We start from the raw sequence: 15,130 nt of genomic DNA on the forward strand, positions 1-15,130 counted from the left end.
ATGTTTACTATTTGCCAGGCAGTGTGCTAAGAGCTTTACATGCTTTATATCTTATTCAATGCTCAAAATCCTGAGTGGGCAATATGATTAGCTTCCCTCTCCAGATGAAAAGAGTGAGGGTTAGAAAGGTTAAAGAATTTGTTCAACATTACACAGTGAGTGGCATAACCAGAATTCAAGCTAGTTTGACTAGTTGACTACGTAACACTTCAGTTACCTATGAATTATTCAGGTCTTTATGTGCTCACTGTTAATACTCTTGGGTTTTATGTAGAAGCTTGTGGTGAGTTATAAACTGTAAGCTTTAAAAACTTTAATTTGAAACATAATTCATACTCCTCCATTAAAGCAAAGGACAAAGAAAATGAGAAAATTGGGCTTGAGGGCCTATAGTTTTCAACTAACCCTACACGCTGTCACTAGACATGACATTTGTCTGCTCAAAAGCTTTAATGCCTTCTCACTAACCACACACAGTATAAAAGATAGTCAAAAGTTCTTGGTTTCATATTCAAGGTCTACCACAATTAATCTTTCCAATGGTATTTTTCCTTATTAGAAACCTTCCAATCTAGGAAGTGTAGTCACCTCATGTACCCAGAAGATGCCATGCATATTCCTGCTTTCAAGCCTTTTGTACCAACTGGAGGTTTTCCCTATTCCTCAAAGCCTACCCAAACCCTAAACACTTTCTATAATCAGCTTTAGGTCCTACATCACAGCAGACCACATGCACTGCTTTCACTCTTCTTTATCTTGCAGTCATTTAAATTGCTGGGCACTTATGCCTTGAAATCTCAAATGTGACCTGGTTTCACAATTATCTTTACCCCTCACACACACTATCAGGACTGAAGTATGTATTGATCTGATTTATAAAAATCCAACATAAAAAATGAAACAAACATTTAGAAAATATGAATAGCCCACAACAATTTATACTGAAAGATACTGATAGAGGGAGAAATACTATTTTACGGTTTCCCAATGAACAGGATTAAAGAAAAAATTCTTAGGGAAAGATAAGGAGGTATACAGACCATGCTCAGTGCTTTTCTCTTGCTTCTGGAAACAGATGGAAAACAGAAAGCCCCTTTAGTTTCCTAATTTCCATTGAAATCATTTGATTCAGACAGACTGGCACCAAATTTTTGAGAGGAAAAAAGGAAACTACATTTATCATGTTAATACGATGTTGTAGCTGAGTGTTTTTAATAAACAAGCCTTATGGCTCCTGAAGAACATATAACTGTCACTCTATTAAAAAAAAATCACAAAAAGCACTACATACACTAGCAACTTTGAATATAATAATCCAAGTTTGCTAAATCACAGCTGCTCTATGAATCAACTTTTCTTGTCAAGTATAGCCCTAAAATTTGATTAAAAAATTTCTCACAGGTGTGTGACTTCAATGTGATAAGTAGTAAAGTCTAATTTGGGGGCTTCCCTGGTGGTGCAGTGGTTAAGAATCTGCCTGCCAATGCAGGGGACACGGGTTCGAGCCCTGGTCTGGGAGGATCCCACATGCTGTGGAGCAACTAAGCCCGTGAGCCACAACTACTGAGCCTGCGCGTCTGGAGCCTGTGCTCCGCAACAGGAGAGGCCGCAACAGTGAGAGGCCCGCGCACCACGATGAGGAGTGGCCCCCGCTTGCCACAGCTGGAGAAAGCCCTCGCACAGAAACGAAGACCCAACACAGCCAAAAATAAATATAAATAAATAAATAAAAAATTAAAAAAAAAAAAAGTCTAATTTGGGTTTATTAATGCTTCTAGGGGGTTTGCTAAAAGGATTTATGCACAAAAATAAACTAAAATCAGAAAAAATGTATTCCATTTTAAAATAACACACTAAACAGTGGGATAGAGCTACTTGTTCAACATCCTCTCACCATACACAAAAATAAACTCAAAATGGCTTAAAGACTTAAACATAAGACATGAGACCATAAAACTCCTAGAAGAGAACATAGGCAAAACATTCTCCGACATAAATCGTACCAATGTTTTCATAGGTCAGTCTTCCAAGGCAATAGAAATAAAAATGAAAATAAACAAATGGGACCTAACCAAACTTACAAGCTTTTTTGCACAGCAAAGGAAACCATAAACAAAACAAAAAGACAACCTATAGAATGGAAGAAAACATTTGCAAATGATGCGACCGACAAGGGCTTAATTTCCAAAATTTACAAACAGCTCATACAACTCAACAACAACAAAAACAACCCAATCGAAAAATGGGCAAAAGTTCTAAAGAGACATTTCTCCAAAGAAGAAATACAGATGGCCAATAGGCATATGAAAGGATGCTCAACACTGCTAATTATTAGAGAAATGCAAATCAAAATTACAATTAGGTACCACCTCACACTGGTCAGAATAACCATCATTAAAAAGTCTACAAGTAACAAATGCTGGGGAGGCTGTGGAGAAAAGGGAACCCTCCTACCCTGTTGATGGGAATATAAGTTGGTGCAGCCACTGTGGGAAACAGTATGGAGGTTCCTCAGAAAACTAAAAATAGAATTACCATATGATCCAGCAATCCCACTCCTGGGCATATATCCAGACAAAACTATAATTCAAAAAAATACATGCACCCTTATGTTCACAGTAGCACTATTCACAACAGCCAAGACATGGAAACAACCTAAATGTCCATTGACAGATGAATGGATAAAGAAGATGTGCTAAATATATATAATGGACTACTACTCAGCCATAAAAAAGAACAAAATAATGCCATTTGCAGCAACATGGATGCAACTAGAAATTATCATACTAACTGAAGTAAGTCAGAAAGACAGATACCATATGATATAACTTATATGTGGAATCTAAAATATGACACAAATGAACCTATCTATGAAACAGAAACAGAACCACGGACAGAGAGAACAGACTGGTGGTTGTCAAGGGGGAGAGGGTTGGGGGAGGTATGGAGTTGGAGGTTGGGGTTAGCAGATGTAAGTTTTTATATATAGAATGGATAAACAACAAGGTCTTACTGTATAGCACAGGGAACTATATTCAATATCCTGTGATAAACCATAATGGAAAAGAATGTCTATGCGTATAACTGAGTCACTCTGCTGTACAGCAGTAATTAACACAACATTGTAAATCAACTATACATCAATAAAACAAAACAAAAGCTATTTGTTCAAGCTACTAAACAGAAACCAAACATTCACAAAGAACACTTGGTTTTCAAAACTTTTAGTCCAAGTCTTTAAATAGCCCAAACTCATAAAGGAATTCAAACAATGAAGTAGGCTACTTCTATCCCTTCCTTTTATCTTCCCATCATACCACAGAATCCTTCCTTCATTAGCCTATATCTCCTGTGAACCTATCAACTTAAAAATGTCATTGTTTTCTCACTCAAGTTCCCTTTCTTTTCCCCTCACTCAAACCTTCTTTTACAAGCTATCTGTACTTCCTCTTGTAGAAAACTTTAAAAACCAACCTGGGAAGATGGACTTTTATAATGACAGCATGAGACACTCCATTGACCTGCTCCCAGTGAAGCTGGTGAAATTATTAAAACAAATATTAAAGCCTCTGGAAATGGTCCTAAGGGCAAACAAAGAAATTTCCATTCAAGAAAACCTATAGAAATATGGTAAGAAAGGTGAGAGTCTGTGGTGTTAGAGCCAAGATTGCTCAGCAGGGAAGCGATTCCAGTCTGGACTGCTGAAGCGAAGAACACAGGCTGCCTCACTTCCCCAGCACCCTGTCAGAGGGCTTTCTTCCTGGTTAAGAGCAGGGCATCAGTGTTTCTCATCTGGTCCTCGACCACCTATTACTAGGCTAAGTTCCGGGAAAGAATGGTCAAGAAGTTGGGAGCTCCTTTCTTTGACCGAGTTCCCACTTGAGAAAGAGAGACTCTACCTTGGGCACAGCACACTAAGAATACTGAGGCCTTGATTGTCCTTGCCCTGGCTCATGAAACAGTGCTTCTATGCCAAGAGAGGCAAGCCAAGAGAACCTCAGGCTGCTACCACCCCTCATCCCACCTCCATCTAGTGTCCAACAGCTAGAGTGGGGGTTTCACTCACAGAGAAGCTTGCCATTGTCCCCAACCCTAGCTCCAGAGCCCTGGCTCAAAGATTTTGCTGAGGGAGAAGGAGAGGGAAAGGCAGGACATAAAACAGCTCCTAAACTCTTCCCACACTTTGATTGGATTTGTGTGTAGAACAATGTCCCAGGGCATTGTTGAAAACAAAAGGCACAATGTCAGAGACTTAACACTCCACTAAAATAATCCAGGCAAATCACTAAAACACAAATAAATAAATAATAAATCCGGGGAGAGGGGGACCAGTATCCAGAGTTACTACAATATATTATCTAAAATATTTGGTTTCCAACAAAACTTATGAGGCATATAAAGAAACAGGAAAGCATGATCCATAAAGCAGAAAGAAAGCAGTCAACACAAACTGCCAGTTAAAGTGACCAGGTATTGGACTTAACAGAAAAAGACTTCAAAATAGCCCTTACAAATACGTTCACAAAAAATTTTTTAAAGCATGATTAAAGAAGTAAAGGGAGGTATTATGACAATGTCACATCAAATATATAATATCAATAGATATAAGAATAATTTTTTAAAAAAACAAGTGGAAATTCTGGAGTTGAAAAATACAATAGGGACTTCCTTGGGGCGCAGTGGTTAAGAATCCACCTGCCAACACAGGGGACACAGGTTCAATCCCTGATCTGGGAAGATCCCACATGCCACGGAGCAACTAGGCCCGTGCACCACAACTACTGAAGCCTGCACACCTAGAGCCCGTGCTCTGCAACAGGAGAAGCCACCGCAATGAGGAGTCTGTGCACCACAACGAAGAGTAGCCCCCGCTCACCGCAACCAGAGAAAGCCCGCGTGCAGCAACAAAGACCCAAAGCGGCCAAAAAATAAATAAAATTTAAAAAAAAAGTACAATGCAATTTTGAAGTTCACCAAAAGGGTTCTGAATAGTAGATATGAATTGTCAGAAGAAAAAAAAAGTAGTGAATTCAAAGACAGAGCAACAGAGGTTATGTAAGCCAAAGAACAGAGGAAAAAAAATGAAGAAAAATAAACTGAGCCTTAGAGAAATGATACCATTAAGTATACTAACATACACATAAAGGGAGTGCCAGCAGGAGGGGAGGGGAGAAGAGAGAGAAGAGCAGAAAAAATATTCAAATAGAGGTAGGTAGCTAGTAAGCCCCAAAGCCACAAATTATGTGATTTCATTCTTATGAAAATCCAGAATAGAGAAATCTACAGAGACAGAAAGTAATCAGTGGTTGCTTAGGGTTGGGGGTGGTAGGTGGGCTAGGAGGATGATAGGTTGAGGGTATGGGGTTTTGTTTTTGAGGTGATAAAAATGTTCTAAAATGACTGTGGTGATAGTTGTAATATATCTGTGAATGTACTAAAAACCACTGAATTGTAGGTTTAAATAGGTGAATTATATGGAGTATGAATTATATCTCAATAAAGCTACTTTAAAAAAAACTTAACCCAGTTACCCAGAGATAATTGCTCTTGTCATTGCTTTGGTATGTAAATGTTTAGTTAGAATTATCTGATTAAAGAAACAAAACCATAAATGACACAGCTCCATTAAAATAACTTAAAGCCCCTTTTAAGGCTTACGAAAAACACAGATTTGTTGAATGGCTACCATACCAGGTACTGACTGTATAAAGCATTTATTTGCTCACTTAATCCCCCCAAACCAGGCATTAGCACACTGTACATTAGGAAGCAGTCCTAGAGGTCTCACAAACACTATACACTGGAGCCAAAACTGGAACCTATATTAGTTTCCTAGCACTGCCACAACAGAATATCACAGACTGGGTGGCTTAAAAAACAGAAACTTATTTTCTCACAGTGGAAGTCTAAGATCAAGGTGCCAAGAGGGCTGGTTTCTGGTAAAACCTCTCTCCTTGCTTACAGACAGACACCTTCTTGCTGTATCCTCTCACGACTTTTTTCTCTGCACGCATACTCCTGGTATCTCTTCCTTTTCTTTTAAGGACACCAGTCCTATTGGATTAGAGCTCCATCCTTATGACCTCATTTAACTTAAATTACCTCCTTAAAGGTCTTATAACCTCAAATACAGTTACACTGAGGGTTAGGGCTTCAACATTTTGGGGGACACAATTTGTCCATAAAAGAACTCAAATATAACTCTGGAGCCTCGTCTATAGTTCCTGAGGCTGATTTGACTACCGACCTGCTGGAATACATGCTCTAAACCTGGTCTGAAGTTATCTGACAAGGATGGTCATGGTTTCACATATATTACTGTGCTTGATCCTCACTCACAATAACATGGTGAGGCACGGTTGCAAATCATTTCCCCATTTCACACAACAGGTTCAGAGAGTACAAAGAGCCTTGCTGCAGGACTGCATACTTTATTAAAAAGTTATATGAAGATACATGCCAGCAAAATGAGGGCCTAAAGCAAGAAAGAAGAAAGTGATCCAGAAAATAATGGCTCCAAGTCAAGAAGGCAATGATGTCCTAAACCCAGATGACAGAGGTCTGGCAAAGCAAGAGAGAAGTCCAATTTGGGGAAGGTGATGAAAACTCCAAGAAGGAGATCTCCAGGAAATAGAGAATGAATAGAAGAGGCAGAAGACATGAGAAGGAAGAGGTTCATTTTTTCAATTAAAGCTTGAAGATTTGGTTAAGGCAACTTGGTAAGAGAATAAAAAAGAATTCAAACTTGACTCTAGGAACATAGTGCTTTAATGGCATAAAGATTTTGAAACTGGAATATAGAAAAGGAAGCATAAACTTGCATATTAGGCAGCTCTGCAATAAAAAAATTGTATAGACGTAACAATAACATAAATATTTCAATCAAGGAAGATTTAAGTCTGAACAGAACATAAATGTTATTATATATAAATAAGGATGTAGTTCAATGAATGAATTGAAAATAGTGACATAACTAGATTGGGAAAAGACAGAAGGGAAGGTGAGAGAGGATATCACTTAGCTAAATCTTCATCTATCTTAGCAGGAAGTCAATCAATAGAAAATATCTAAAGTCGCTGAATCAAGACAGCTGTATGACTTTGTTGAGCAAAATATAGGTAACATCATAATTAATTACTATAGCTAACATTTACTGAGTACTTACCACATAATAAAAGTCATTATATTTATTAATTCTCACAATTCTATGAGATAGGTACTATAATTAATCTCCATTTTGTAGATGAGGAAATTGAGACACAGGTTAAATAACTTGTTCAAGGTTACACAGTTAATAAGTAGTGAAGCCAAGAAAAGAATCTAAGCAGCCTGGCTTCAAAACCTGTGTTATTAATCACTGCCTCTTAAAAGTTGTTAAAAATAGAAATAGTACTTATGGTTGCTTCTGAAGAGTGTGACCTAGGCGAGGAAAGTAGAGGGTTTAGGGAAGTAATTGTTGATTTTAATTCTAAGTCCTTCTGTTATATTTGATTTTTAAATTATGTACATTAACGCAAATGAAAAGACAGACAATATCAAATGTTGAAAATGATGTGAAACTGCTAGTGTGCCGTAACTACTTTGAAAACTGTGTGGCAATTATCTGCTACACAGGGATAGATGCTTAACCTATGACCCAGCAATCCTAGATATCCAATAGAAATATGCATAAATGTTCACCAAAAAACATGTATAAGAATATTCATAACAGCAATATCCAACTGTCCATCAACAATAGAAGGGATAAATTGAGGTACATGTGGAAGACGCCACAGCAAATATAATAAACAAACTACATCAATACACAATAACATGAATTAATCTCACAAACATACTGTTGAGTCAAAGAAGTTAGAAAAACGATGAGTGTAAACACTATGGCTCAATTTATGTACAGTTAAGAAACAGGCACCTCCCTGCCCTGCACCCAGAGCAATGGTGGTAACAAGTCAGGATAGTAGTTACTCTTAGGCAGAGCAGGGAAGGTAGCGTAGCATATGAGGGACTTTCTGGTTGCTGGTAATAATTCTATTCCTTGTTCTGAATGCTGTTTTGTTCATTTTGTAAAAATTCATTGAACTAAATTTTTACAGTTAGTGTACTTTTTAAGCAGTGAGTTACACTTCAGTAAAAGTTTAAAAGAAAAAACATGTTTAATTTAAAAATATGTGTTACTCTGATAACATTTTTAAAATACATATTTAAAATTTTACACCTACAAGAGACGCCAAGCCTTCTTCTCATATGTGGATCTGAGATACTCTTTTTTAACATCTAAAATATGTTTTTGCTCCAAGATGTTTCTTCAAGACTGTTCTATAAGCACCCTGAATGCCAGCTGGTGACATCTCCATCACATGGCAGCAGTAAAACCGTTTGCAAACACTGTGATCTTTAGAGAAAAAGGGTTTACTACAAACCCAATATAAAAATATTCTGCAGTCTAAATCTACTCTTAACTTCAGCATGGGTTCTTGTGTCCTTGCCAAAATAATAAATCTGCTAGTTTTCAACTCAATAAAAGGGAAAACTTTCTAACAATTAGAGCCAGTCAAAAAGGACACAACTGTCTCAATGCACTGCATGCCTTCTATCTCTAAAAATATTCAGGTAGAGGTTGGATGAGGCTTCGTCAAGGAGGGAAGGTGTTGTATAAAGAACACAAAATTTAGGGCTTCCCTGGTGGCACAGTGGTTGAGAGTCTGCCTGCCAGTGCAGGCGACACGGGTTCGGGCCCTGTCTGGGAAGATCCCACATGCTGCGGAGCGGCTGGGCCCGTGAGCCACAGCTGCTGAGCCTGTGCGTCTGGAGCCTGTGCGTCTGGAGCCTGTGCTCCGCAACGGGAGAGGCCGCAACAGTGAGAGGCCCACGCACCTCGATGAAGAGTGGCCCCCGCTTGCCGCAACTGGGGAAAGCCCTTGCACAGAAGCGAAGACCCAACACAGCCAAAAAATAAATAAAAAAAAAAAGAACACAAAATTTAGAATCATACAAACAAACATAGATTATGGTCCCAACTCCTAGAGATTTGTTTCAGAATAATCAAGGGAGGGGAGCGTGGGAAGATACAGATGATCATAAGTGGCCACAAGTTAATGATTGTCTGGCTACATATAATGGGGGTTCACTGAATTCTTAACTTTTGAGTAAGTTTGAAATTTCCCATAATGGAGAATTAGAAGAAGTTTGTTGTGTATACTAAAACAACTTGGGTTCTCTCCTCCTGTTTCCTTTCTCTTCTATATTTTCCTTAGCAACATCATTTGCTCTCACTGCTTCTACAAATTCCATATATTTATGCTTAAAAGTAAACGGAACACCTTTTCTTCCAACTTGCTCCTCCTCTCCTGTTTTACTGGCACCACTGATTTCATAGACTCTAAGAAACCTGAAGTTACCTTTTACTTCCCCCTTTCTCACAACCAACCAGTTCCACCTCCACTTCCCCAACTTCATATTGCTAAAATATGTCTTCTACTTTTCTTCTGTGTTCCCCACTGGCTTGGTTCAGGTTTTCAACGATTACTTAGAATTTTATGACTTCTAAAATTGTGTTTCCTCTTCTTAAAAAAGACTATTTTCCTGTATTTATTTATTTTTATTTTTTATTTTTTAATGAACATTTAAGGTTCATATACAAAACCTAACAGAGCAATAAGTCAATCATGAAATAAAATGGAAAATAACTCATTTACAATTTCTCACCACTGGAGCACTACACACTGGCTGCAGTGAGGTATGGTCAGTGTTCCAGACAGTGGATGCTCAGGCCAAATGCCAAGACTGTCATCACACTACTTTTTGTTTTAAGATCTTTTCTTTCTTGGTCATTGTTCAGTTAGTGGGGGGAGTCGGAGGGAGAGAAGTAAGTTTCATTCCCACCCCCCCCAAAAAATATTTTTTAAGCAGTTAAATTTTTCCTTGGGGAAACATTGTATCTGTTAATCTAACATACCATATATTTCTGTTATTAAATGTCTGCATAAATATTTGTTTATTCTACTTCTTAACATAAGATCATGCAGCACTTTTAATTTCAGAACAGTAAGAATTATCAAAGGTAATTAGTTTTGTACATAAATGCCCACAGTTTCTTTTTCAATGAAAAATGTGCTCTTTGTGAAATTTGTTTCTTGTGAGAGTTGGTGAAGTAATAATCATTGAGTATTTCCTAAAATATTTATTTGCTGGGAAAATTTGTATGAAATGACATTCAAAGTATAAAAAATATTGTTAGGTAACACTTGGAACAGTTAAAAATATACTTGTTTGTAAACTATCAATGTAAGATACTGAGCATCTGAGTGTCAGAGCCATTGTCTCCTGTTTTTCTAGAAAGTGGCTTGATTTATCAATGTGACATCTTTGAAACATCTGACATTATATATAGAAACATCAAGGCAATATTATTTGTACATATTATTAAACATGCAAAAATTTCCTGAAAGATAGTGCCCAAATAAGGGAGGTCTCCAAGCTCAACCTCTCCTTGGTGCCCGTCACTGAACATATGGCTGTCTTGGAGTTTGGGAGCATGGCAGCTCATTTTGGAGAGGTAGCCCCTTTAATCACTGGCTCCCTATTCAAATATGTTGCCCAGTAAACTAGGTTGAAAGTGCCAAACAGGACTGGGAATATAATTCGGGACATTTTGTCGATCTTGCTGATGCTGTTGTAAGTCTTTTTGTTTTCAGAAGTCTTGTCTTCAGGTTTTACTGAGGCTGAAGAGGCATTTGAGGTCCCTGCAGGGAGGGGCCTGCTCCTTTGCGATGTTTTGGGGGTAGGTCATCTTCCCAGTAGTATAAGCATTTGTTGATTTATTTAGTGTAAGTTCACACTCCTTTTTCTTGATCTTGGCTGCTTCCAAGGCTTTTTTGCCATCCCAGGCCCAGCCTCTCTTTGTGAAATAGTTGACAGTGGCAAACTCGATCAGCGCAGAGAACACAAAAGCATAGCACACGGCTATGAACCAGTCCACGGCCGTCGCATAAGCCACTTTGGGCAGAGAGTTCCGGGCACTGATGCTGAGGGTTGTCATGGTCAGCACCGTGGTCAACCCAAACACTGTCCTGGCTGGGAATGATTCTCGGTTCAGCCAAAAGGACACTTGCGACAAGATCACAGTCATTATGCAGGGGAGATAGGTCTGGATGACAAAGTACCTGATCTTCCTCTTCAGATGGAAATGAGCCGTCATGATTGTGTATTCACCTTTGCTGGTGCTGATGTTCTTCTCTGTGCCCACTGTCTGCCCCATCAGGTGGTACTGGTTCAGCCTGGAGCCATCTTCTGCCACCACCACCGACTTGGTTGTGCCGTTGGTCCAGACATAGACAACTGTGGAATTAGGATATGCATAGCTGCCAAATTTCAGAGGGCAGGCATGGGCATCCATCGGGAAGTCTTCAAGTTGCACTGGGCACTCTGCCGAGATGGTCAAGCACATGGTGTACAGCAGGGTGGCATCATCCTCCAGCCACAGCAGCTGGTTGGGCGTGGTCATGTTGTGGGTGATGGACTTCTTCCCATTGTGGAAGAAGGTGTCTGGAGTCCAGATTTTGCTGGCAAGGAGGTTGTTGAGAGGCGGCGCTGCATGAGACCTTCAAACCGAAGCCTTTCGTCTTTCCAGCTTTGTCAGAAAAACATGTCTATGGTGCATTCCATTTCCGTGTCAGACACCGGGCCGAAGCTGGTGACGTAGATGTCCGTTCTCACCTGAGTGATACGCTCTCCGAGCCCAGGCCTCAGTCTGTTGTAGCCATCCAGGAGCCCATCCAAGACCCTGGTGAATATTTTGATGTTGTCATTGGTTTCATCTTTTACAGAACTGGTTGGCATTTGTGAAAAGCCAAAGTGACTGGCTAAGTTCATGGAAATACAAAACAGAAGGCGGTTTTTGATCATGATAAAGCAAGAGAACATTCCACTGTCCATTCCCAATAAGAATAATCGCTGAAGCAGATGAATTTGGAAGAATAACTGTTCCTTTCTCCACCTTGATCTTGAAGCTTTCTGAAATATTTGCCACGCGTTCGAAGTCCGCAAGCTACTCCTTGTTCTGCAAGGTGCCTGCGCGCCGGCCCAGGAAGGCAAGCCGTTGGCGAGGGTGCATCCTCCTCCTCCTCCCCTCCTCCTCCTCCGCCTGCTCTCAACCAGCTGGCAGGAGCGGAAGGCCAGTGCGGAGTCACCGCCCCATCCCGCCAGCGCGAACTTCCCCAGTCCTCCCGGGCCGAAAGGCTCTGGTGCCCCCCAGCGCTCCCGCCGCCGCCCTGCGGCTCCGCTCCGCAACCGCAACCGAGGCCACGCTCTGCCCTGCTGCAGACCCCTCCGCCAAAAGACTATTTCCTTAACCGAGAACAAAAGTCTGTGTCTTTTATTTTCTTTAATAAAACGCTACCTCACAGGATTATTACAAAGATTTAGGGAGTTCATACATGTGAAGCACCTCGTAGAATTCCCAGCATGTAACAGGTACACAAATCCTGGTTTTCTTCCTTTGTGCTTGAGTCTCATCAAACTGGCTTCCTTACTGAATCCCTAAAGATATCATACAGTGTCCTGATTCTGTTCCTTTGCTATTTCTCCTACCTACACTGAACTTCCATCCCATCTTCCTATGTCTAAAGCTACACTATCCCTTAACAATCAGCTCAAATGTCATCTCATCCCTTCAACAAATATGTTTACTGTATTCTAGAGAGACCAATCAAAGTCAGGCACTCAGAGACTACTGTCTTATTTCAGGATCAGGAATACAAGCGGCACTACATCCTGCCTAAGGAAGAGAGTAGAGCAAGTAGATATAAATTAGGCAATTGGGAATTCTGTGTGGTTTTTGCCTTTCAGTCTGACAGTCTTGACTCTCTCACATTAGGAACTAGGAAACGTAAGTGTGCTCCCAAATCTCCTAAACCAAATATATAAACTAGATAAATCAGTGGTGATCGTTTCAGAATGTGCCTTCATTAACGTTCTTCAGAGGCACCTCGGTGGTCCTTTAAATAATGAGTTCTTCTGCTGCATTTAAATATCATCACAAACCTCTATTAGCCATAACTTGTATGGTGCACATTATTATGCCAAGTATGGCACACTAATACAAAACTACATGTAACTAGAAAGAAAACAAAGTACAAACAGTTCGAAACATTCTTAATTTTCTATATTCGTAAACCATGAACCTAAATTTCAAATCTATTTTACGTAGACAATTCAACTGATATTACATTAAAAAGACAATTCATACAGCAAGCCCCTCCACACTTAGCAAGGTTAACACAGCCACATTTTCTCCTGAGAGATGTGTCTGCCTGCTAATCACTCTGATCCCATAACTAGCCTCACATGGTAAGCTCCTTATCACTATTCAAGTTCTCCTTCAGAGTTACCTCCTCTCTAACCAGCACCGCTACCCCCCACCATCTGGTCATTGGTTCCCCATCTGTGTTCTAAAAGCACTTTATACACACTTCTGTTATGCCACTAATCACCCCATTTACATGTCTGTCTCTCTGTAGTTCTCCCACACCTCCCACTGCTCCCAACTAAATAGGGAGTTGCCTGAGGAGAGGAAACATATATGGCAGGTAGTACAGAACTGTGGTAAGAGCAGACTCTGTAGCCAGACAGCTTGGCTTGGGATCCCATTCTGCTGCTTCGTAGCAATATGACCCTGAGCAAACTCTTGCCTTTAAGCCTCAGTTTCCTCATATGCAGAAGGAGGATAATAATTACACCAACCTCACAGTGCTGTTATAAGAATTACATGAAATAATGTAAAGCACTTAGCATCCCTCACTTCTCAGCTTCTTTGTGACATGGTAGTTTAAAGCAGTGTTAAGGACACAGGTTTTAGTTAGGGCTTGGTTTTGAATTTTAGGTCCAATACTTATTAGCTTTGAGACCCTGGGCAAGCTATTTCAACTTTGAGAGCCTCAGTCTCTTCATCTGTAAAAGTAGGATAATAATTAGCACCTATGTTAGGGTTACTGTAAGGATTAGACGAGAAAGTTCACATAAAGCATCTGGCACAGTGAAGTGCTCTGGAAATATTTCCTATCAAACTTTCTATTTATTTATTTGAAGCCTGGTCTCCTAGAGACATGTCAGACAGCAAACTTCTTCCCTTCCACAAGGAACCATATCAGGACTCAGCATTCGCCACGTATGATGTTCAAGGTTATAGCTGTTTGTCTTCCTTGGACTTCAGATTTCCTATGGCCATGACTTCAGTCACTATACTAGTTGTCCTTTGTGAGGATATAAACTTGCAAGTGCAAGGAAACAAGTTAATAATAGCCAGTGCGCTTTCCTACCTTAGGTATCACCTTTAAACCTCCGTGTCATTAAGCTTTTTAACTAAGGCTTATATTAAACTGAATATATTAAGAAACTGACTTAAGGAGAAACCCATGCAGAATTGTTCTATTTATGGAATTCCTTGGTGTGCACTAGGCTGACAAAGTTCATACTTGGGAAAATGATTTTAATTTCTGTACTCCTAGGGAGAAAAAAGTACTCCTAAGTGGTAATGAAACTAAAACAAACAAGGATAACAAATATTGTTACAAAGAAACTTCTCCCACCTGCTCATCCATACACCGTCTACCTAATATGAAAGGTTCACTTTTATCTAAACTCCTAATTCTGCACAGACTGATCAAGATCTAAAATGCTTCAAAATTTTCTGAAGCGGTTTTATATATACGTCGAACAGGAGTGATAATAGAGGCTGTAAGTCCCTCATAACAGAACTCAATAGCTGGTGACTCAAAGATGAGTCAATGTTAACTGATCTCCTAGGCAGGAGAGAGATAAAGTATCAAATGAGATGAGTGGCTCAGGGAACCAAAGTAATTCTCTTGACCATGTCTAAAAAATCACCTATCTTTTTATGTTCATCACAACCTACAATGTGAAGGTCTCTTACCGTAGCCTATGATCAATTAAATTGAAACTCTCAGCTTTCACAAAGCTACAAAAAGGGCAGAACAATGAGAATTGTCCTCAAATCCCAATTCCTTCTATTCCTCTCTACCAGCTTTCCAATACATGCCTTGGAATAAGGGAACATAAAAATTACCACTTTATACGACTCTAGCACATTTACAAATTACATAATAATTTCATA

General features: G+C 39.7%; 1 protein-coding gene and 1 pseudogene across 3 annotated transcripts in view; both read right to left on the reverse strand.

Annotated features, from left to right (window-relative positions):
- The window catches only part of PDZD8 (PDZ domain containing 8), a 92,470-nt gene that overhangs the window by 58,787 nt on the left and 18,553 nt on the right, over positions 1 to 15,130 (reverse strand). The window lies entirely within an intron of this gene.
- LOC309635696 (gamma-aminobutyric acid receptor subunit alpha-5 pseudogene) lies at positions 6,598 to 12,147 on the reverse strand (annotated as a pseudogene). Its single transcript has one exon. The product of its transcript is annotated as a gamma-aminobutyric acid receptor subunit alpha-5 pseudogene (transcript).

Source organism: Balaenoptera borealis (assembly GCF_965194805.1).
Source record: "Balaenoptera borealis genome assembly, chromosome: 10".
In the NCBI taxonomy this organism is placed as follows: Eukaryota; Metazoa; Chordata; class Mammalia; order Artiodactyla; family Balaenopteridae; genus Balaenoptera; species Balaenoptera borealis.